General features: G+C 35.0%; 1 pseudogene; it reads right to left on the bottom strand.

Annotated features, from left to right (window-relative positions):
- Positions 1-21,816: 21,816 nt before the first annotated feature.
- The window catches only part of LOC110302382 (uncharacterized), a 12,293-nt pseudogene continuing 10,405 nt past the window's right edge, over positions 21,817-23,704 (bottom strand).

A 23,704-nucleotide genomic window follows, 5' to 3' on the forward strand; every position in this document is an offset into this window, starting at 1 on the left:
CTGTGAAAACTATCCCTGTGGATCCCAAGTGAGATATTACTCTCCTTTAGCACATTCTAGAACCCTGCACTTTTGCTATTATTAATACATAAGGACCTCCAGGGAACAGGCACAAGTAAGGGATGATGCCTTGTGGTGTTAGTTCACCATCTGCTTATTTGAGTAAATTGAGTTTGCCCAGAAGAAAACCATGAAAACAGCTCTTGTCAATCTTTTAATCTAGTTTTCTTAATTATATGCAATTTGAAATGGATATAAATATAACAACACTGAGCATAATTTCATTCCAACATCTAATTGCTTGAAGCTATTGTGTATTTTGCCAAACGATGCCCACCATCTTTCTATTTTCTGTTCATCTCAGTGTCATTAATTAGATGTTCATGTTTTGCATTGTTGCTTGGGGTCATGTTACCCACTTGTCACTTACACTGTACCTATCTCTGTGTTTCCACTTTGCTATGTGATTTGTGGCAATCAATTCCATCATTACCATTCTTTACTATTATCCTCATAAGTTTAACTTTTTTATCTTGTTTTATAATGAAATATAATTTTATTGTCACCCACTTGTAATACTTATCAAACTTTTCCTATATAAGTTGAGAACAAAACAATGGTCACAGAGAATGGGGGCAGAGAAAAAAAGTGAAGATGAGAGAGGTTAGTATATGTATAATGTTAAAATTTAATATTCATCCTTTCAAAATTAATAAATGTAAACTCACACATAAAATATACAATATTACAAGTTTAGGTGCTACAATGTAATGTTTTGATGCATATATAAATATGTAGTATGAAGTCAGGCTAAACATAACTCATTAGACACTATTTCTTTAAGTTTTTAAAAAAGTTTATTAATGGGCTGGCGAGATGGCTCAGACAGAGGTTAAGAGCACCGACTGCTCTTCCGAAGGTCCCGAGTTCAAATCCCAGCAACCACATGGTGGCTCACAACCATCCGTAACGAAATCTGATGCCCTCTTCTGGAGTGTCTGAAGACAGCTACAGTGTGCTTACAGATAATAAATAAATCTTTAAAAAAAAGTTTATTAATATGTATATTTCTATGTGGGTATGTGCACATAAGTGCAGTTGCCTCGCAAGGTTAGAGGAAGCCATTGGAGTTCCTGAACCTGGAGTTACTGGCTGTTGGGAACCATCTCACATACAAGCATTACTTGATTGTAACCATGGAGCCCTCTCTACTAGTTCAACATTCTTTCTTAATGGTGGAAATGTTTAAAATACTTTTCTATAACTATTGAAACACCCACTACAATATCATTGTCTGTGTTTGCCCTTCTGTATAATAGCATTCCAGATCACACTGGTTCTATTTAAACTAAAACTTACCATCATTTCTTAGTCCTCTCACCATCTCTCCTTTTCCAATACTATTCACAGACTTTGGTAACACACATTCTACCCTCAATTTTATGAGGTTAACTTTATTATCTTTTTTTTAAGAGAGATACTATGTGCTACTAGTTTTCCTGTGTCTGCTTTAATTTATTAAGCTCAATGATTTCTAATTCCATCTGTGTTGTTACAGTTGTTGATTGAATATTAGCCTTTCCATGACTTAATAGTATTCTATTATTGCATAAATTACATTTTATTTATTAATCTGTGGATGAAGAATTAATTTGTTCACATTTCTCAACTACTATGAGTAATGCTGAAATAAACATAGGTGTGCAGAAACATTTTGCAGATTTTATTTTCTTTTGATATGTGTGTGTGTAGTGAGAATTCTGGAACATACAGTAGTTCTGATTTTAATTCCTTGAGGAACCTGCATGCTGCATTCCATACTGGCTACACTAATAACAGCATACAAGTATTCCATCTTTTACTACTACCCTGTGATGCTCTCTTCATGGTTGTGGTTTTGATTTTTGTTTTCTTGATGGTTAAGTATGACTAGCTACTTGCTAGTCATTTTATTAAAGTCCCTTGAGAGATGTTTAGTTTTACTATTTACCTTTAGTCTCTCATTCATTCCTATCTTCTCATTCTTCAGTCTACTATATCTTCTGACTCTTTGTGCCTTGACAGGCATGAACTTGTAATAATTTCTATTGTGCTATAAACCTCCCCTTTGCTCTTTTGATAATTTCTTGCATTATAAGTCAGATTTAGTTTTCTATCAGCTGTTTTTCTATTCTCACTATCTCTCCTGTGTTTTGGAATTTACTTCAAAACATCCTAATTCACTTCAACTATCTGGAGTGTTTCTCCAGCTTTCAACAAATTTATTAGTTTCAGGTCATCAGTCTGTCTTTTGCTGGCTTTGTCACTGCTGAGACAGACGGCTAATTGCATTGTTCTATTTGTGAATAGTGAGTTTTTCAGCACCGTTTGAGGAAAAGACAATCTTTTCTCTAATAAACATTTTCCTTCCTTTGCTGATATTCAGTTGGAGGTATGGGCTTATTTTTAGGCTTTAGTTCTTTTACTGGTGTCTTTGTTTTTATGACAAAACAGTCAGAAGCTAGTGTGATTCCTAAACTGTCTTTTTATATTTTTAGTTAGCCAGTGAAATCTCTCTTGCTTTTTTCTTTCTGTCCACAAAAACACTATGATTTCTTTCTTTCCAGAGAATAATGTTAATAATATTTTCATAGGAATTGTATCAAAATTTTAGATCTCTTTGGCAGGTACAGACATTTTATCAACATTGAATCCTCTGAACAATGAAAACCAGATGTTTTTCCTTATAAACATGTTTGCATGTATTTGAGTTCGTACTTGTATATGTGTGTATGTAAATTTGTATGTATAAGCATATATTCATGTGTGAGTGTGTCTATTTGTATCCATCTATGTATGCATTGTATATGTATTTGCTTATGTATCTATTTGTGAAATATGTGTGTATTTTTTTTTATTCTTTGTTTTATTTCATCAATGCCCTATAATTTTCAGAAGGTCCTATACTTCTTTAGTTAAAGTTACTTCTAGAAATTTCAATTTTGGTAAACTATTGTAAATGATATTCCTATTTTTATTTCTGTTTCAGTAAATTATTAATAGGTAAAGTGCTACTAATTTTTATAGTTGATTTTATATTCATAAATTTTGATTAATCCACTTTCTCATAGGTGCCTTGCTGAATTCTTTGTGGGTAGGTTTCTACACATAATATATTACCTGCCAACTATGACATTGTTATTTCTTCTCTTCACCTTTGTAACCATTTATTATGTTTCTTCCCTGTTGCTCTGGATTGAACTTCAAACAGTATGCTGAACTAAATACAGTGAAGATTGCACCCATGGTATCTTAACATCTATGACTCTATTTACAAGTTCTGCACAAGATCATGGCAGTCAACACTCTGTCATGAACAAATGAAGGGCTTTTATGGCCTATTTCTGGCTGAGGAACCACAAGATACTAAGAAATGTGAGCCAGTTTTCTTTAAGGAATAGTTCCTTGTTAGCTTACCCATGCCCAAACTGTCAGTCTTACACACATTCTTATGATCTATTTATTTATTGATCAATCTCGACAGGAAGAGGGGCTGGGGGGACATGAAAGAAGATAGAGGATGGGAGAAAGAAGTAGGCATAACTAAAATTCTTTACTCTTATGTCTGAAATTCCTTAAAAAATTATTGAAAGCACATTCCTTTTCTGTTTTAGAGCTCAGGCAGTTCTAACTCTACCCTAGTGTAAGGTTAGCTCTTCCTTAGTAAATGTGACATATTATATTGAAGTACTTTCCCCCATACCAAACTTGCTTAGTTTTTTTCTTTTCTTTTTCAAGACTGAATGTACGAATCTATCAGATACGTTTTCTATATCTGTATAGTTAGTTGCCTTGTTTTTACCCTCTTTCTGTAGATGTTGCACACCAGTTTGACTTGTGAATGATGGACTGTCCTTCATCTTTGCCATGAATTTGACTCAAATGTGAATCATTTCCAAACTTTCTCACTTTGTTTTCCAAACTGATATTTTAATTTAACCTCTGGTACAGAATATTTGAACCTGCTCCTAGTTAGGATGTGGCTCAGTCCTTAGCACACACATTAGTTTCTCTGGGTGGAATACAGGTGTGTCCTTAGTATTCATCTTTAATCCCAGACAATGAAGGTAAAGTTAGTTTATAGAAGGAAGCACCCATGTTTGAAAGTGATGCCTATTTGAATGGCAGGAAAAGTGATGAATCAGAGGAAGATTTGACAGGGTAGGATATACTCAACACTTTCAAGAGGAGAGAGGAAAGGGAAATTACATAAAGGAGAGACAGATAGTACAGGAAGAAGAGAGTACAGTACAGGAGTACAGTAGACTTCTTGGAGCGCAGTTCAATAGAGTTGAGTCAGAGTAGAGTAGCATAGAGGGAGGCAGTTTTACTGGGCAAGATTTACAGAGACAGATTGAAGAGAGAACAAGCTAGACATGGGTAAAGACAGAATGAGCTAGAGAAGAAGACGCCTGAAGATTAGAACATATTACCAATGTAATACGAAGGGTCAAGCAGAGAAATTCAGTGACTAAGAGAAAAGTCAGATTGAATAAATCAGCGAAGAGAGGATTTTCAGCCAGAGCAGCTGAATTGAACCAAATAGCAAGAGTTAAGAAAGAACAAGAAGGGGCAAGTTTAGTCAGCAGCAAATTTTGGAAGCTGAAAACCTTCTAGGCATAGGTAAGATTATATGGAGGCTAGAAGCTTCCAGGACTAGGATGAGACTATCAAAATGGAGGCAGTCAGCAAGCATCCCAGTGTACAATTACAACAGGAAAATAAAAGTTAATTTTACAAACCTCTAATGTGTCTTTAGAGAAAGACTGCTGTATCTCTTCTTTCTCTTGCCATCTTGATACTGTCTCATTGACAAGGTTGTTTGCATCCTTTGACTTACACCAGTGATGGAGAGTGAACCATGAAAATGGAAGTGAATGTGTGCAGAATGGTATTAGAGTAGAAACATATATTTTTTCACATTATAGAGATAGAAACTTTGCATCTTGCTTAACAGATATTCTGTACTCTTTGAATAGAAATCTTCTATTTCCACCTTCCCCACCCCATAAAACCACTATTCTTTGGTGTTTCCATGCTTTTTACCCTTTCAGTAACATTTGTGAGTGTAGTCACACTGTGCCTGTTTCTGGAACACCTTACCATATGTAGGGCCATGTCCACAAGGGAATGATATGTTGCATGTGATATCATTTTCTGTCTTATGACTGAGTGTCACTTCACTCTTGTGTTGTTTGGGTCTGCAAAAAAAATCTACTTATAAATATGGCATATAGAATTGTCACTTTTATATGTCAAAAGACTTGTGTCCAGTAATTTAAATTTAACATGGCTCAGTATTCTATATTTACAGCAACATGAATGCAAAGCTGTGAGTGAAAAATGAAATACCTCATGTCCTGGCAACTCTGGCATTTCTGTCTCCCCATTTGATTAAGCCAAGGCATTGGATCTCAGATTCTGCTATATTATAGAACTGCTATAAACGATAGACAAATGTCAAGGCAGTAGTTGTATCCCCACACAAGTAAACTAATGCCTGGGTTGTATTAACTTTTAATCCTAAAACAATTCCAAAAGAACAAACTGACAATAAACTTCCTTTACTAGGCACATCTGGATTCAGCTAACAAATGTGGCTTGCTTATTGATTTTACATGATCAGTTCCTGTTATCAAAGGAGGAAGACTCATTCCTACATATTATTGTTTCAAGAGTGGGTTGGCAGGTATTCCAGGTATTCGTCCAGTGATTGTCAGAGGATTTAGTCAGAAGACACGTTCACAGAGAAGTCTGGGATCCTGTCCTACTGTTCTTCATTTCCATGTTTCTCTTGGGAAAACTGGTGTAACAACAGATAACTTGGAGGCCTATGCTAATATAATGCATTTAAATTAACTATGTGATCTTCATATATACAATGATATAGCTTTAATTATTGCTCTCATTTTGCAGATGAGAAACTAATGCAACCAGAAAGACACTTAAGGTGATAAAGATTCACGTATGTAACCAAGCCTGAGAGTGTGAGCTGGGACCCACTAACTTTCAATCAAATTAAAATACACTGTGGTACCCGGCATCCTCATCCTCAATCCTTTGCCTTCTACTTCTCTGTTGCTTGTTTGATCAGTCCAGGAGGATACAGAGAGCCTGCTGAACTATTTTCAATTCCAGTACTGTAGAAAAATAAACTTTAATTTATTAAAACCTACAAAATTTGCAGTAGCCTGTTATAGAAACAATAGGAAGCTAATGACACTAGTCAAAAAAAGAGTTGAAGATTAACTAGATGTATAATAAATAAAAATATTATAAACAATGTAAGTGTAATTAATAAATGATAAATATTGACTAGGAAAGCAAGTTAAGGCCATGGCAATAGTAGAAGATATTTTATGGGGTTAACTGATCACTTTTTGGTTGGATTTAAGATACATTCCATAGGAGAAAACACATGCATTGTATTGTTAATCTGTCAAAAACCTTTGGGTAGAAAGATTACAGGTTCCAATAGTGAAGGTATTACTATTTTAAATATTAAGAACTATTAAATTTATGTTTCTGTGTGTTTGATCTTCATGTAAATGTACCACATGCATGCTTGTGCATTGAGGCCAGAAGAGAGCCTCAGTTCCCCTGAATTAGATACAGATAATTGTGAGTCACCCACTATATCAGTGCCTAGAATTGAAATTGAGTTCTCTGGAAGAGAAACCCATACTCTTAATGGCTGAGCCATCTCTTTTTCCATATCAAACCTACTATTATTCTGCTAAATAAATATAGCATCAAACTACCCTCTAAATTGTTGTCTCTATACCCATACATTAGTGCAGACTCAGACAACTTTATGTATAGTCTCTTTGTGTATACCATGGTTAAGGCAGAAACTCATACTGTGCAAAGTGTCTGTGAAATGTCCAACTATGAATGTACCCAACTCCCTAAGCTTCAGGGTCTGTCTTTGAAGAGGAGGATGAAAAGATCATAGGAGTCTGAGCTTGGGAAGATCTGGAGTAAAACAGTATGTTCTGAACATGTCATCACTGCTGTAATCATGTACTCATAGACTCACAGTAGCTGTTGTTACCTGCACAATACATGCATATACCAAGGCAATAAGCATTACAGATTGATCTCTGAATCTCCATCGTTTACTTATTTAGGAACTTTTCACAGGTGATGGCTCCTGGGAAATTGAAAGCCACTTTTCTTTAAAGGTATTGTTCCCAGTAGTCCTACCATTCTGTGTTGAATGACTCCATACCCCTGTGTATATAGGCAACACAGATTATACTTGGGTTATTAAAAAAAAAAGAGAGATGGAGTTGAGAGGTAGGGTGTGTATATCAAAAAAATTGCATGGACTTCTCAGTGAATAAATAGAATATTATAGTCTTTACTAATAACCTTGATCTTTATTCATTTCCTGACAATAACATTTTATAATGGCAATATATATTTTAGAAAAAATACCATAGAATATATTTCAAATGATGAAATAACTTATAATAAGCTATATCATTGTAGGAAGAAACATGTTCTGATAAATAAATCATTTTGAATGTTTTAGAATTTCTTAATGCCTTTTAAGAGACCATATCCACTAAGGTGTGGAAACTTACTGGGACAACTGATGCTGCTTATCTGGAACTGAGAAACTAGAGGTGATTAAGAAGAAACCAATGTCACTGATGTGATTTTGGGAAATGTTTCTGTAGGGTCAGCACATAAACACTGTGGTTGGAGGGTACCAATGCTCAGTAAGCCATAAGGATTAAGTCAGTAAGCAGAGTTCATATGGTCTCAGCTTCAGTTCCTGCTTCCAGGTTACTGCCTTGAGTTCCTGCCCTGACATACCATTATATATGGTTACCTGGAAGTATATCTATCCTCCCAAATTGCTTAGATCATGGTGAACTTATCACAGCAGTAGAATTAACTATAACATACATAGTCCATGAAGCAAAATGACCGTTTATCTTTTTGCTGTGTTGGGTGTTGAACCTAGAGATTTGCAAACACCAGGCAAGTGCTCCATCACTGAACTATACCCTGAGGGCTAGGTTTAAAATTTTTATCTTTAGTCATGATCTCAGGTAGTTCCTCAAGTTGGCCTTGAATTTGTGATCCTTCTTCTTCAGTCTTTAGTGTATATCTGTGTTATGCACATGCATCTACAATTTACCTTTGTTATATTATTAAAAGGCATTTTTTTAGCTGTTGCTATTTCCTTAATACACAATTCTAATTGAGCTTTCACTTTGACAGTCCAATATACCCCACTTTGGAGTGTCTCATTTTAGAACCACTGATAAATCAAAACTAAAGTGAACATTTATAGTTCAAAAGAAGTAAATGTTGATCCTTGGGCCCAAGGATCAGTGGGTTAACACACTTGCCACTAATGTACATAGACCAGAATTCTGTATCTGGGACACACATGGTGAAGTGAGAGGACCAAATTTTATAAGTTGTCTATTGATTTCCACATGTATGCTGTGGTGCACACACACATGTCCTCCCTACACATATAGATACGCACACAAACAAAAAGGAATAAAGGGGTATAATTTTAAAGTAGCTCTAAAAGAAGTAAATACTCATCCCAATTACTAACAAATAGATGCCTTTGTTAACTACACATGCAAGTAGGTTCTTCCTTGAAAGAGAAAGCTTGAGGCTTTCCTGAAAATTGGCATGCTTTCAGTCTGCTGATATTACCACCACACCTGCACTACTAAAGTCCCCAGCATGGGTGGTCTTTCTTTGTGTATATATGAGCTCAAAGGTTTTTGTTTTGTTATTAACCAAGGGAATGTGTGCTTGGGTGGAGATTTCACCACGGAATGATGGAAGATTATATATATATATACATATATATATATGAATATATATATACATATATATATATTTCTTAAGAATTTCAGGATGCTTATAGCCAATCATTGGACTGAGCACTGGGTCCCCAGTGAAGGAATTAGAGAAGGAACTGAAGGAATTGAAGGGGTTTGTAACCTCCCATAGGAAGAATAATAATATTAACCAACCAGAGTCCACTCCCACCCCCCACCCCCAGTTTCCAGGGACTAAACCACCAACCAAAGAATACACAAGGAGGGACCCATGGCTCCAGCTGCATATTCAGCAGATGCTTTTCTTATCTGGCATCAGTCGAAGGGGGTCCTTGGTCCTGTGGAGTCTCGATGCCCCAGCATAGGGGAATGCTAGGGCGGTGAGGCAGGAGTAGGTGGGTGTGTAGAGGAGCACCCTCATAGAAGCAGAGAGTAGGGGGCTTTGGGATAGGGGGTTTGCAGAGGGAAAACTGGGAAGGAGGATACAATTTAAAATGTAAATAAACAAAATAACCAATAAAAAGTAAAATTTTTTTTTAAAATATTTGAAAACAAGAAAGAAAAAAAAAAAGAATTTCAGGTATCCAGGTGATTCTATAGATTCAGGTGGCAGGCAGAATGCTCTCCTGACATTATCTGTGCATTTTGGACAAATTTCTCAGATATTTTTTGGGTGAGAAAAAAACTGAAATCGCTTTTATTAGCTCCTGGAATTGTGGTTACTTGTAGTAACCCCTCATACATGTGGCTTTACTTGATTGCAGAAAGATTAATTTCTCTATGATAATAATTGTTTAAATGCCAGCATGGTACCATTACATTGGCTAAAATTATTTTATAAATATAAATTATTTGGCCAAACCCAAGATAAACTAACGTGACTGTTTTATTTTTTTGTTTGCTTCTTTGTTTGTTTTTTAATAAATAGCTTTGTTAAATTTATTCATTTGGTGCCATGCCAATTTAGTTTAAACCTAGGACCTAAGAATTTCTTGGATTTGTTTGTTTTATAATATGAGACCTAGATTTCTCTTAAAGAACAGATATCAATTACAGTAAGAAAATGGTTGGTTACTTCTATCATAGTTAGGCCAGTAGGGCCCCAGTTCATATTGCCTCACAGGTTGGGGTTTATATGTAGTCTATGCTACAGATAGTAGATTTCATCACCATGAAAGCTGGCAAAGCTACCCATCAAGGAAAATGTATCCAGTCTAGTTCCAGGTTTGTTTCACTGTATCTTGGAACAAAAATATGTTGTATCATCACAGATAGGATTATATCAACTGGTTCTGCCAACAGTTAAAAACCTGTATTGTTTTGGGGGCCTTTGACCAACTCTTTATGACCAACAAATTTTATGGAGTGTTAGTGACTCTTTCAAGGTTTTTCATTTCTTTCCTGTTTTCCTTTTATAAGGTTACACTTGAAAATTTTATATATGTATGGGTGCTACTTTTACATACATATTTTATATAATACAAATAATGTTAATTATCATATTCATCACTTTAAAGATTCATTATACTTTATGGCAAGGCTGTTTGTGATGGATTCTTATGCATAATTTAGAAGGAGAAGCAATTCTAAGAGAGTGCAAAATGAACCCACAGAGAGCCCTACCAGGGATTCTCAGCCTAGAGAACTCTCATCAAGGTTCTTGGTCTTCAAGCACGTATTTTAGTACATTCTCTCCTTCCACACAATTTGCATTTAAAAAGAATTTCTTATGCTCAATATATTTACTAGCTATTTCCAGAGTTTAAATTGAGAAACAAATCCTTACTTAATGCTTGGTAGAGTCTCTTATGCCCTAATATTTTCCTATATTATTGAATTTTATTGTTTTGTTAAAATATGACAGCATCATTCTAGAGGAGATTTTAAACAGCTACTGGAAATGTAAAATTTTTATTTACTATAGTAGTCTGCCACTATTTTACATGTATCATACAATCTGTCATATTAACCCATGTGCATATAATTCAGAGAATTTTATACAATCATTAATTTTCATAAACAGAACTCAGCTATGGGATAATTCTAAGGTCAGATGGAGCATCATTATATTACGATCCTTCTAAGCAAAGCCTCCTGTGGTGTTTCTATCAGTATCATTCTAAAAAGTTATAACATATATTTTCAATGTAAGTTTAAAAGATTTTAAGTTGCGAATAAAAGATAACGATAATCGTTGGATCAATAATTTAATTAGAAACATTTAAAATAGATTTCTCTTATGATAATATAATTAACTTTGGCTTGGATAGGGAGTTTCAATTCTTTCCACTGAGTGAGTTTAATGATTGTACCAAATATTTAAAAGGCATTCAGAGCTCAATGTAGTAATGTACACCTGTAGTCCCAGAACTGAAAGATGGCAGAAAATGGATAAAAGGTTTACAACTGCTTCCCATTAAAGAACCACCTCCAGGTGAGCCGTGGCTCTGTGAGACAATGTCTCATATACCAAATTAAAAACAAGAAAAAGAAGAAAGAACAAAAGGAGTAAAAATATGAGTTTCAGACTAAATATTTTGGCTAGTAATTTTCCAAATTTAAAGCCAATGATCTGGAAATGAGTTGACTTATGCTACAATCAAGTAACAAGTCTTTCAAAATAAAAGACAGCTCAACATTAGTACAAACTTTAAGGAATTCAACTTATTGATAATATGAAGAAAATAAAACACATGTTTTCAAAATAAAATAGAGCAATATTTAATAAAGTTAAACATTATTCCCTAGTTTAAGCAGATATCTGAGAGTAATTGCAAAGGACATAGCTTTTAAGTTAATAAAGTATTCTGCACTTGATTGATACCATTAAAAGCTGTCTCATAAATAAGGTATATGTGTATGCGTCAACATTTTAATAATGCATACAGCCCAACTCAACAATATCACCATCAACATTCTTCTTAGTGAGTCAATATATCAGGATGTGTATATAGACATTTGTTTATAAGATATACAGCTACATATAAACCAAAGTGGGTTTAGATGAAATTAGAAGATAAATCATAATTCATTCTAAAAGACAAGTACTATTTAGCCATTAAAATGATCACTCTGGGCTCCATTTAAAGTTGTTATATTAAACATATGTATCTTTTCAGTGGTGTAAAATGTTATGAAAGAAATATGCTTTACAAATACAGCTACAGTAAGAACCAGAGATGAAATATAGGGGAGCAAAAATGGGATGAAAACTAATAATTGACTGAATATGGTGTGTGACATCCCTTTAATTGTGGCTGCTCCTATCTGCAGATGGTCCTTTGTTGAATAATACACTTGCTTAAATTGCAGAACCACTGAGAAGTAACAGGCACCACAGATGTCAAACTTGTGTTTGGAACTGAGAGCAGGGCTATTCTGAAAGTGTGTGAAGAGGTATTGAAACGCACTCCTGCCTTTTTGCTTTGTTTGTGTAGAAAGCTCTATCTCCCTGACTAATGTAAAGACAGATTTATAAAAATTGACTATTGCATACATCTTACCTAAATTCCAAAAGACAATTAATATGAAGAGTCAGACTTAAAAAAGGAGAGAACAACATGCTAAGTTAAAATTTGCAATAGTGGAAGCTTTTACAAATCATACAGATGTTAGCATTCAGACACATGCACATCCTGCTGTGGAAGGCTATGATTTCTGACTATTTATAATGAATAATATAGGTGTTGATTTCTGTGAACCACTAATGAAACAGCATCCGAGGGAGTCATTCATATTTGTTAGCTCAGGTCTAAGCTTGGGAGGCAGTTGAAGGAGAAACTTCAACCTGCTCAGAAAAGACAGAAACCAACACCCCTAGAACAACGGATGTAGCTTTTTGGTAGAGTGTGTGCTTAGCATGTACAAGGCAGGGATTGGATTCCAACAAAAGGAAAAAGTCCAATTGATGAATGAATAAATGAGTGTCTCAAAGAAGGAAGATAAATAAGTTAAAATTAAAAGAAGTTGGAGTATACTGTTTTGAATAAGAACAATCCCCATAGACACAGATGTCTGTATATTTTGGGCCCGCTTAACAGCTTTGTTTGGGGGAAGGCCTTTGAGGGGGTTTCAGCCTACAACTGAGTGCATAGTTGTGAATATAGTCAGGCCTGTATGAAAAGATCCCATAAGATTCGAAGCCTCTCCTGGCTACACAAAAAAACACTGATAATAGTTTAATATTGACCTTCAAATATATAAAAGGTACTAGAAAAAAGAGCAATTTCTAAAATATTCTCCTTGAAAATAATTTTAATTTGTTGAAAGTTTAACTTAGAATTTAATGATTAGCTAAATAGAAACTGAACATGAAAATTAATAAAATCTTTAACTTATTAAAGACACAGGGAATGTGCTCCTTACCTTTTAAGGGAACTTAGCAGAATGTTCTTTATGCAGGAAAAACAGAGAAGGGACTAGAATGAAATTAAGAATCAGAAATATAATTTCTAAAATCAGTAAGTGGATGTCCAAAGTAGACAAAACTAGGAGTCGAAAGAGCATCTAGTGAAATTGTAGGGCAAGTATAGGGGACTTGGGAAGAAATGACCCTGGAAAAGTGCTGAGTGGGTGTCATTTGATGTGGGTGACAATTATGAATCTAAATATTAACTTGTTTGTAACTCACTGGGTGGAAGGAGGAAAAAAATAAGGCTAGATAATAAGTGAAGTATGTTTGTAATATGTAGAGTTATTGATTTATATTGATTTACTGGAGTATGACTGGAAATTTAGCCTACAATAACACACACATCTTTTATAGAAGCACTCTGATACATGCATTTCCAAATATTCCTGTCTTGTTACTCTTCTAGGATGAGTTTCATGGGTGACCCAAGTATACCACTTTGGGGTCAAGGTTATTGAAATGCACACATTCTGTCTCTCTACTCTGTTTTTCCTTTTTACCTAAGTTCCATATAATTTAATGAGGCACGAGGTCATCAGATGAAAGACATGTTTTGGGGGGATGTTATTTATTAACCAAAACTTCCTTCCTTGGCCCATTATATAAGGCTGCCATGATTATTAACACCTCAGAACATCTTGGAAGGTTCATGTCAAACTGGGACTGCTTTCTTTCTTCTATTAGCATAGTTCAATGAAATGTAGGGAAAAGTCTCAAATGATGAATTGTGTCTACTGTTAAGGATGGTAGTTTGCCAAGAATCAACTGATACAGTTGACTGTGGTTTACTTACCCACTGAGTAGAGGATCAGACAGTGGACTGTTTATAGCAGAATCATTTCAACTCCTTATTCAAGTTCTGATATTGAGATCTCTCCACAAGTTAAAGTCAAAATTCCAAGTTTATAAGCCTGATGAGTAAATATAATCTATTAGGTATAAAAACACTATATGCCTTGATATATTCAGAGGGAAAAAAATCTCTATTTAGTCCTAAGACAATACTATTTGTATAAATATTTATGAAGTGTATGATGGTGAGAAATATGTCTAGTTTGAGTACTAAGAAAAGTTAAGGTATCTTGAACTGGTGATTTGCTAGACTCTCAAGTATAATTAGGTGAGCCAGAAGCAGAAGTGGGTGCTTTGATGTCAGGGCCAATGATGGTAGTCCATTACTCTCAAGTCCTTAGGACAGATGCTTTGTTAATGGACAGCTCCAACTTTGAGATCTTCCCCACTCAGTTCCAACATTCTGGGACCTTTATTTTCCTGGGTTTTATAAAAGGCCCGAACATTAAAAGATTGTACATGTGTGGTAATAGATTCTTAGATCTAGTTTTATATCAAAGTCCATTAACCATAAAAGGCTTAATAAAGTATTTGGATGTGTTATATTGTAATGATCAGAAGTAAATGTACTTGAACATTTTAACCAAATAAAATTAGTTTACATTTGCCTTTAATGATTCTTTCTAACATTTAGAAAAAAATATTTAGGGATTGGCTTTTAAATAAAAGATGAGGAAAAAGTGACTAAAATTAGAATTGAAACACCAATATTAAATTTTACATATCTGAGTATATAAAAACTGCACATAATTACGTATATGTATAGTTGTCCCTTGATTTCTGAGGAGACTATTTCTCCATTCCCAACAAAAAAAAATGAAATTATAGTAATACATGGCTTAGATACATCCCCAAAGCAACAGCTAATAAAACAGTATGTTATTAGTACAAGCATGGTGGCACTTCCCTGATTAATCCTCATAATTTGGAAATGAAGAAACAATGATCAAAACCAGGCTTGGGTTCTTTTCACAAACTCAAGGCCAACCCTGGTCACATAGTGAGACTTTCATTTCAAATTCCCAATAACTGATCATAAAGCTCAGTAGGAGATTATTTGCCTAGACTGCATAATCAATAGTTTTGATTTCCAGCATACATTAAATAGAAAGCAACAAAACCCAGAAGTGACAACATATGCATATAATCAACCAAGCTTATATAAACCATGAAAGAAGAAGCTCTGGGAAATGAAAGGTTTTTGTTTTTTGTTTTTTGTTTTTTTTTTTTCAGAAAATGGCACTAAGTCGGATGTTTGTATGCAGAGAAATGAAACATTGACTCAGTCTCTGAATAAACAAACAAACAAACAAACAAACTCAAAAACGATCAGAGACTTGGAACTCAAACACCAAGCTATGTAACTGATATAATAAAACAGAGTAGAAATGTTTCAATAGTCAATTAATGTAAAAATAAAAGGGGGGGACTATATTGAGTTAGGATGTCTTTTTACAGCGAATGAAATCATCAATAGCTTTAAGAGAAACCACTCTAAAAGGGAGAAAATATTTTGGATGGTAATCATACAACAGAATGTCATGCAGAATATATAACTAAATGGACAAGATGAATGTCAAGAAAGCACTCCAGTTTCAATAAATGGGCTAAAGAAATAATCAGATACTTCTTCACAGATTTACAAATGATCAATTAATGATAAAATTTAAATTTCACAAATCATCAGAGAACCTTGAGGATCTGTCATCATACTTCAGTTAGAATTGCTATTATAAAATAACCCCCCAAAACAAAAGCTAAACAAACAACAGAGTAACAATAGCAGCAACCATCAAAATGCACACCACTGGAAAGATGCAGAGAACTGAAAGCTTTGGACCAGAGAGATGGCTCTTTGGTTCAGTTTTCAGCTTATACATGACAGCTTCTGGGATCCAGCATCGTCTTTGATTCTCCTCAGGCATCAGAATACATGTGGCAAATATCAAATATAGGCATACACAAATACTCATAAAATAAAAATAAATAAATTTTGAAAACCAAAATTGGGACTCATTCAAGCTTGTGGAAATTTAAAGTAATATAGGAATTATGGAAAACTGAATGGAGTTTCTTTAAAAGAAAAACAAAAACAGAAAATAGCATAAAATCTAGCTAATACACTAACATAAATAGATATTTATGCCCAGCTATTTATTAACAATTATTCCTAATAGCCAAACACAGAACTGAGCCAGATAACCACCAACAGATAAGACAAATGCAATGTCTTTTGCATAATGGAATATTACTCAGAAAAATAAATAAATAAATAAATAAATAAATATGAATAACCAATCCCGCGATTTGCAAAAGAATGGAGAGAACTCAGAAACATTTGGAGTGAAACAATCCACATTAAAGTCATACATGTCTCATCCACATATGCAAACAATAAGTCAAGCTTGGAAGGAATGGAATAGTGGAACCTAGAGATGAGGAGAAAGGAAAAGGGGAAGATACAGAAAACTTAACATGAGCACAAGCCACTAGGGACCGTGAAGGATGCTCTAGTGAGGGCTTCTCAAATGAAAAGGGGGGAATGCATGTGATTGATGCATATAGTACACAAGCCTGAAAAGATCACACTGAGTTATATTTATTGAGTCATATAATCAATAAATGTTAGAATATAAATAAAAGCCAAAATTATACAAGTAATAATAAACATGATCACTTAAAATATATCCACACTAACGTAAAATTGATGGCCATTTAAAAGTAAACACTGAATAAAAATTTCTCAATACTTAAAAATGGGAAGAATAAATTCATAGTAAACCATAAAAACTATATACAGAAATTGTAGAATTCTTTCACACACACACACACACACGCTCATGCATTCGCAATGATAACATTTTTGAGGGAGCAAAATTGATGATAAATAAAAATAATAATCCTTTGTTTATATTTTCAGCAAACTTTACAGAATAATCATAAACTATCATTTTGCGTTATTATAACATATGTTAAGTATAAGAAACTTCTAGTTTTAATCACTAAGATTTCATTTTTTTAAAGAATTATTTGATCAAGCATTTTCTCAGAATGGGGCTCTAGACATGCTAAATAGCCATCAAGCCTGTGTCCACAAACATCATTTTTGACTTGCTGTGGCCATAATAATCCCAAATTTTGGTGTACAGAAAAATCATTATATTCAGATAAATACAGAAAGGAATATTGCATGAAAAAGGAGAAGACAGATTTTATAGGTTATAAAAGACATCAATAAATGGATAAACTCCCTGAGTATATAAGACTTTACTACTGCATTGGAAGCATTGGAAGTGTTAGGTAGCTTTTTATTTCATTTTTTTTCCTTCTGTTAGTCAGAGGAAGATTGTAATAGCACTGCAGTTTCTATTAGAAGAATTGCTGTCTTATTTAGGGTTGCTCTTTTAGTTCTGTACTTTGAAAAAAATCTCATACATGATAGCAATTCTCTGACTGTTTCCCATGATGCATTGCTGTGTGGTAAGATGATAACTGACATAGGAGACTTGTTATAAGTCACATAAATTTGATGGCAATGAACTGAAAAACATTTGGGACCTGGACAAGTATGTGACAAGTCTGGGCTAAAGAACAGACAAAAGATCAGCTTACCTGAGATGAAGCTTTGGTCCCTCTTGCTGAGGCATCCTTTATTGCAGTGACATGTAAGATGCTTGTCTGAGAACCATCACCTATGATGTGGTACACATGCCCAAGAAGGGTGGAGATTCACTTGATAGTGGATGATAGCTTGCTTTATTAGTCAGTGAAGTGACACCACTCCTTATACTAAGAAGAAACAACTCCAGGGGTTAAAAACATGACTCAAGATTCAGTAGATAGCTGAGGGCTATCTACTAAAATATGTAGCACCCCGTGTGACCGAAGCAGTCTCCCTTAATAAAACAGTAGCATAAAATGTCATTGAGTAGAATTTTCCTTGTACCTTGCCAAATTACCTGTCCCTGCCTTTGTTTTGTTTATGTAAGTTAAAATTTATAAATCAGAGTGACATATTCTTCAGAAGGTGAATTTTGGAGATGCAAGTAGCTTAAGGATACATTTTCATTTCAGCGTCAACTCAGATACCAGAGTCACATTATAAACAGCCAGCACTGAAGAACACTTGTCTTCCTTGTGGCCACCGACCCTAGAGAGAATTTGTATCTATGACACAGATAAAGTTTGGGGGTTTAAAAAAATGTTGCCTATTTAATTTAAAAAATTATATCAGATACAAAATGTTACAACAGAAAGAATAAAGTTTTCTGGGAAAAATGTGCTACATACAACAACTGCCCCTTATTCTTTGCAGAATATTATTAGGTTAGTTAAATTTATTATTTCATTTGGCTTATGTGAAAATGTATTTTATCATATTTCATGTTTCATGAAATTTCACATTTAAATTTATTTACAAAGTATATTGATTCCTACATCAAATTAAATTGAATTTGAAAATTCTGTAACTCAATATTGACCTAAATTCTCCAGACAGTATATAATGAATGTAGACTTAATTGCTTCTAATTATTTTAACAAATGGAAAACTTTCTTGAAGATAATTTGTGTGTGTTCACAAAGCTACCCCTGACCAAATTCTTTCAGCACACTTTAACAGTGAAGGTTAAGGACCTTTCCACTGAGACATTTATTTAAAAAACAAACAAACAAACAAACAAACAAACAGAAATGTATACTGGTTACATGATAGAGAGTTTGGTACTAGCTATGTATGTCAGACCACTGAGATTAGGAGAAAATGAAGAAAAAATTATGGGAACCATGTACTTCAGCATCATTAATGCCAATAATGTTCTTAAGGAGTTATGGAAACTGTAACTGTGAATGTGTGAGTGCATGTCTCCATGTGTTTAGATGTGTGCAAGTGTGTGTACAATCCTGTGTGCCTGTGTAAGTGGAGGTCAGAGAACTAACTTGGGTGCTGTTCCTTACTTCTGTCTGCCTTTTTCTTTTTGAAGACAGTGACTTTTATTGACTCAGAGCACCCCATCTAGGATCGTCTGATTGGAAAGCAAGCTCCAAGAAACCACCTATCACTGCCTTCAGAGAACAAATTCATGCCATCACACCCATCTTTTTAAAATGTAGTCTGGGAGATTGGACTCAGTTTCTTGTGCTTGAGCAGGGAGCATTTTACAAATGGGGTAACTATCCCTGCCAGCCCCATTAACAGCTCTTAAAACAAAAGATATTATCAAGAATTCTATCCATCTGCTGGGGCTGGAGAGATGGTTCACTGGTTAAGAGCCCTTGTTTCTCTTGTAGATGATCTGAGTTAGTTTCTCAGGAACCATGTGAGGTGATTTACAACTGCCTGTAACTCCAGCTCCAGGGGATCCCATGCCATGTCTGGCTTTCAACTGCACCTGTATTTATTTCTCCACACAGACAAATTTGTATACGTTTAATTAACATAAACATTTAAAGGTTCTATTTCTAATTATACCATAGTAGCTTTTTAAACCCAATAATTACCTTGAAACAGTAAGAAAGTCTACATTAAGAAAATAAAATGGAAAAAAGAAGAGATGTACGTGGTAGGTAGTTATGAAAGGAGGGTTGGGAATTGTTGGAGGGACAAGTGGGAATGTGATTTAAATACATCTGCACATGATCTAAGTATATTAAGTAATTGTATAAAATTATCAAAGAATTTTAATAAAGAACACAGGATCTGAGGGACTGAAGCTGCAGACAGATAAGGTCATTTTTCTGCTGTTCTCCACTATGGTTTATTTCAATGTTTATTTCAAATGTAAAAGACCAACCAGATAGAAAGCAGAGGTCATTAAGTTTCTTTTTGTTGTTGTTTAGGTTTTTGTTGTTTTATGGGGGGAGATGTGTTTTTGTTGTTGTTAGATAGGCTTTCTTTCTTTCTTTCTTTCTTTCTTTCTTTCTTTCTTTCTTTCTTTCTTTCTTTCTTTCTTTCTTTCCTTCTTTCTTGTCTCCTAACAAAAAAACAACCAAAGAATAAAAGGTCATCTAGACAATGACTCTGAACAAAAAACAAAAACAAACACAAAAAAAGAATCCCAAAGAAGTAGGTCCACTGTTCTGTAGAAGTTTGACATTTCTCCTAGAAGATTATTACCCTGAATGCTTTGCTGACTGAGCTTTATAGCCCATGAGGTAGCTAACTACAGAAGAGATACTTTTTAAAGTCTCCCAACTTGGCTGTGATATGGTAACTGATTGTCAATGGATCATTAAACTGGCTTCATCTCTTATTACCAACTTATAATAGGCCCAACCAATGTAACTTGTTATTGTGCATTCTGTCTCACCAGGCTCAGACAGATGGTAATTAGTGAATCTACTTCATAGATATTAAGAAGATAAAAGGTGAGCAAAGGTGTCCAGCCTTCTACAAAAGCTGGTGAGACTAGAATTGAAAACCCAGGGTTCAATGGAGACAGCTCAAATAATTAGCCAAGACAGGGATGAAAGGGCTAAAAAAAAAAAAAAAAATATATGGATCTCATTTCTTGCTGGCTTCAGTGCCTAATCTTGCTTTTACTCTTCAGACTTTAAGCCATTGCTTCCTGTAGTCTGAACAGAAGTGTTAGTCTTAATCACAGAATATGGAAATTTCAATTGGCTATTCACTGTAGGGAGATTTGAGATGTTTTAAATCACATACCATAGACAGTATAAGCAAACGTCAGAGGGTCATGGTATTTAAAGATGGTTTCCAGAACTGAATGAGGCTTCCACACTCTGAAATATTCCTCTCTCTCAGTAAATACAACACAGAATGTCAAAACTCATTCTTTTTTTTCATTTATTTATTTATTTATTTTTATTAGGTATTTTATTCATTTACATTTCCAATGCTATCCCAAAAGTCCCCCATACCCCCTCCTCTACCCACCCACTCTCAACAGATTTTAATAGAACTCTGAAAATCTTTCTTCTATTTCAGTGTGGAGAACAGTTCAATATAGGCTTTGATTCAAATACTAATTTGTTGACTTTTCAAACAAAAAACACTGTTGATAAAATGATATTGTAAATTTGAATGGCACCACTCCTTGTCAAGTAAATGCCCTCCAAGCTTTCAACAAACTTTATATTTTACACTCCATGTCCGTGTCATGAATCATTTTTTTGTGAAACTCTTTTATTATGATACATTTAGCAAATGTTTGTCTATACACATATAATCAAAACTGCCTTCCTGAAATATTTAAATCTCTTCAAAAATAAAATTAAAATTTTATAATCTTTCCAAGTTACTAATACATTTATATTTGATGATGGCAATTCTAACTCTTAGCATTACCTGAACATAGTTGACCTTCTTTATAAAAGCAACCAAGAGAACTACAACAACATTGTGCCAAACTCTTTCTTTTGGAATTCTCCTACTCTACAAAATTGCCACTTATAAGAATAAAATTGAAACTCAAAGATTTAATACGTAACTTACAGACAGTGAAATTCACAAAGTTGCAAGTATTCATCTTATATTTTGCACTACTGTAATCACAAAATGTATAAAGGTGTCATGTGTATTTTGCAACTAATAACTTATGTGATGATGATCCAAGATTGAATGATGCTAAAGAAAAGCACTGCTTATAAAATATCTTACAAAAATGTTTATTTGTATTAACATTGTAACAGGAAGAAGGTACGTGTTACCAAATTATGATCTCACAGAGGGCAGTTTCAGACAATACTCAGAGGCTCCTCTTTCTCTCCATCTTGTTTGAAGTCTTTGTTTTCAGCTTCTTCTTCTTTTTTTTTTAATTTTTAATATTTTTTTATTACGTATTTTCCTCAATTACATTTCCAATGCTATCCCAAAAGTCCCCCATAGCGCCCCCCACTTCCCTACACACCCATTCCCATTCTTTTGGCCCTGGCATTCCCCTGTATTGGGGCATATAAAGTTTGCAAGTCCAATGGGCCTCTCTTTCCAGTGATGGCCGACTAGGCCATCTTTCGATACATATGCAGCTAGAGACAAGAGCTCCCGGGTACTGGTTAGTTCATCATGTTGTTCCCCCTATAGGGTTGCAGATCCCTTTAACTCCTTGGGTACTTTCTCTAGCTCCTCCATTGGGGTCCCTGTGATCCATCCAATAGCTGACTGTGAGCATCCACTTCTGTGTTTGCTAGGCCCAGGCATAGTCTCACAAGAGACCGCTATATCTGGGTCCTTTCAGCAAAATCTTGCTAGTGTATGCAATGGTGTCAGGGTTTGGAAGCTGATTATGGGATGGATCCCTGGATATGGCAGTCTCTAGATGGTCCATCCTTTCATCACAGCTCCAAACTTTGTCTCTGTAACTCCTTCCATGGGTGTTTTGTTCCCAATTCTAAGAAGGGGCATAGTGTCCACACTTTGGTCTTCATTCTTCTTGAGTTTCATGCGTTTAGCAAATTGTATCTTATATCTTGGGTATCAAAAAACCACCAACAGATTGGGAAAGGATCTTTACCTATCCTAAATCAGATAAGGGACTAATATCCAATATATATAAAGAACTCAAGAAGGTGGACTCCAGAAAATCAAATAACCCCATTAAAAATGGGGCTCAGAACTGAACAAAGAATTCTCACCTGCGGAATACCGAATGGCAGAGAAGCACCTGAAAAAATGTTCAACATCCTTAATCATCAGGGAAATGCAAATCAAAACAACCCTGAGATTTCACCTCACACCAGTCAGAATGGCTAAGATCAAAAATTCAGGTGACAGATGCTGGTGAGGATGTGGAGAAAGAGGAACACTCCTCCATTGTTGGTAGGATTGCAAGCTTGTACAACCACTCTGGAAATCAGTCTGGCGGTTTCTCAGAAAATTGGACATAGTACTACCAGAGGATCCAGCAATACCTCTCCTGGGCATATATCCAGAAGATGTCCCAACCGGTAAGAAGGACACATGCTCCACTATGTTCATAGCAGCCTTATTTATAATATCCAGAAGCTGCAAAGAACCCAGATGCCCCTCAACAGAGGAATGGATACAGAAATTATGGTACATTTACACAATGGAGTACTACGCAGCTATTAAAAAGAATGAATTTATGAAATTCCTAGCCAAATGGATGGACCTGGAGGGCATCATCTTGAGTGAGGTAACACAATCACAAAGGAACTCACACAATATGTATTCACTGATGAGTGGATGTTTTCAGCTTCTTTCTCTCCCTCCCCTGTGTTTTCATCATTCTTGTCACCTGCAGCATCCTCTTGCCCTTCTTCCTCCTTTCTACCCTCCGCTCTTCCATCATTCTTCTCCTTTCCATCTTCCTCACTCTGACCTTCCTTTCCATCTTCCTTGTTTTCCTTCTCTTTGCATTTCCCATCATCCTCCTCGATTTCCTTGTTCTGTTCGTTAACTTCTTCCTCTGTTTCAGCTCCCCCTCTTTGTCATCTTTCTTTTCTTCCTTCTTCCCATCACCTTCTTTGCCATCCTTTCATTTTTTCATTGTCTCCTTTCTCTTCATCATCTTTGGCTTCTTTGCATCTTCACGTTTGGCTGCACCTGGTTTCTCTTTTAGGCCTTCTTCTTCCCTTTTCGTCTTCTGCCTCCTCACCTGTATCT

The sequence above is a fragment of the Mus caroli genome, unplaced genomic scaffold, assembly GCF_978045245.1.
Source record: "Mus caroli unplaced genomic scaffold, Mus_caroli_1 scaffold_11, whole genome shotgun sequence".
In the NCBI taxonomy this organism is placed as follows: Eukaryota; Metazoa; Chordata; class Mammalia; order Rodentia; family Muridae; genus Mus; species Mus caroli.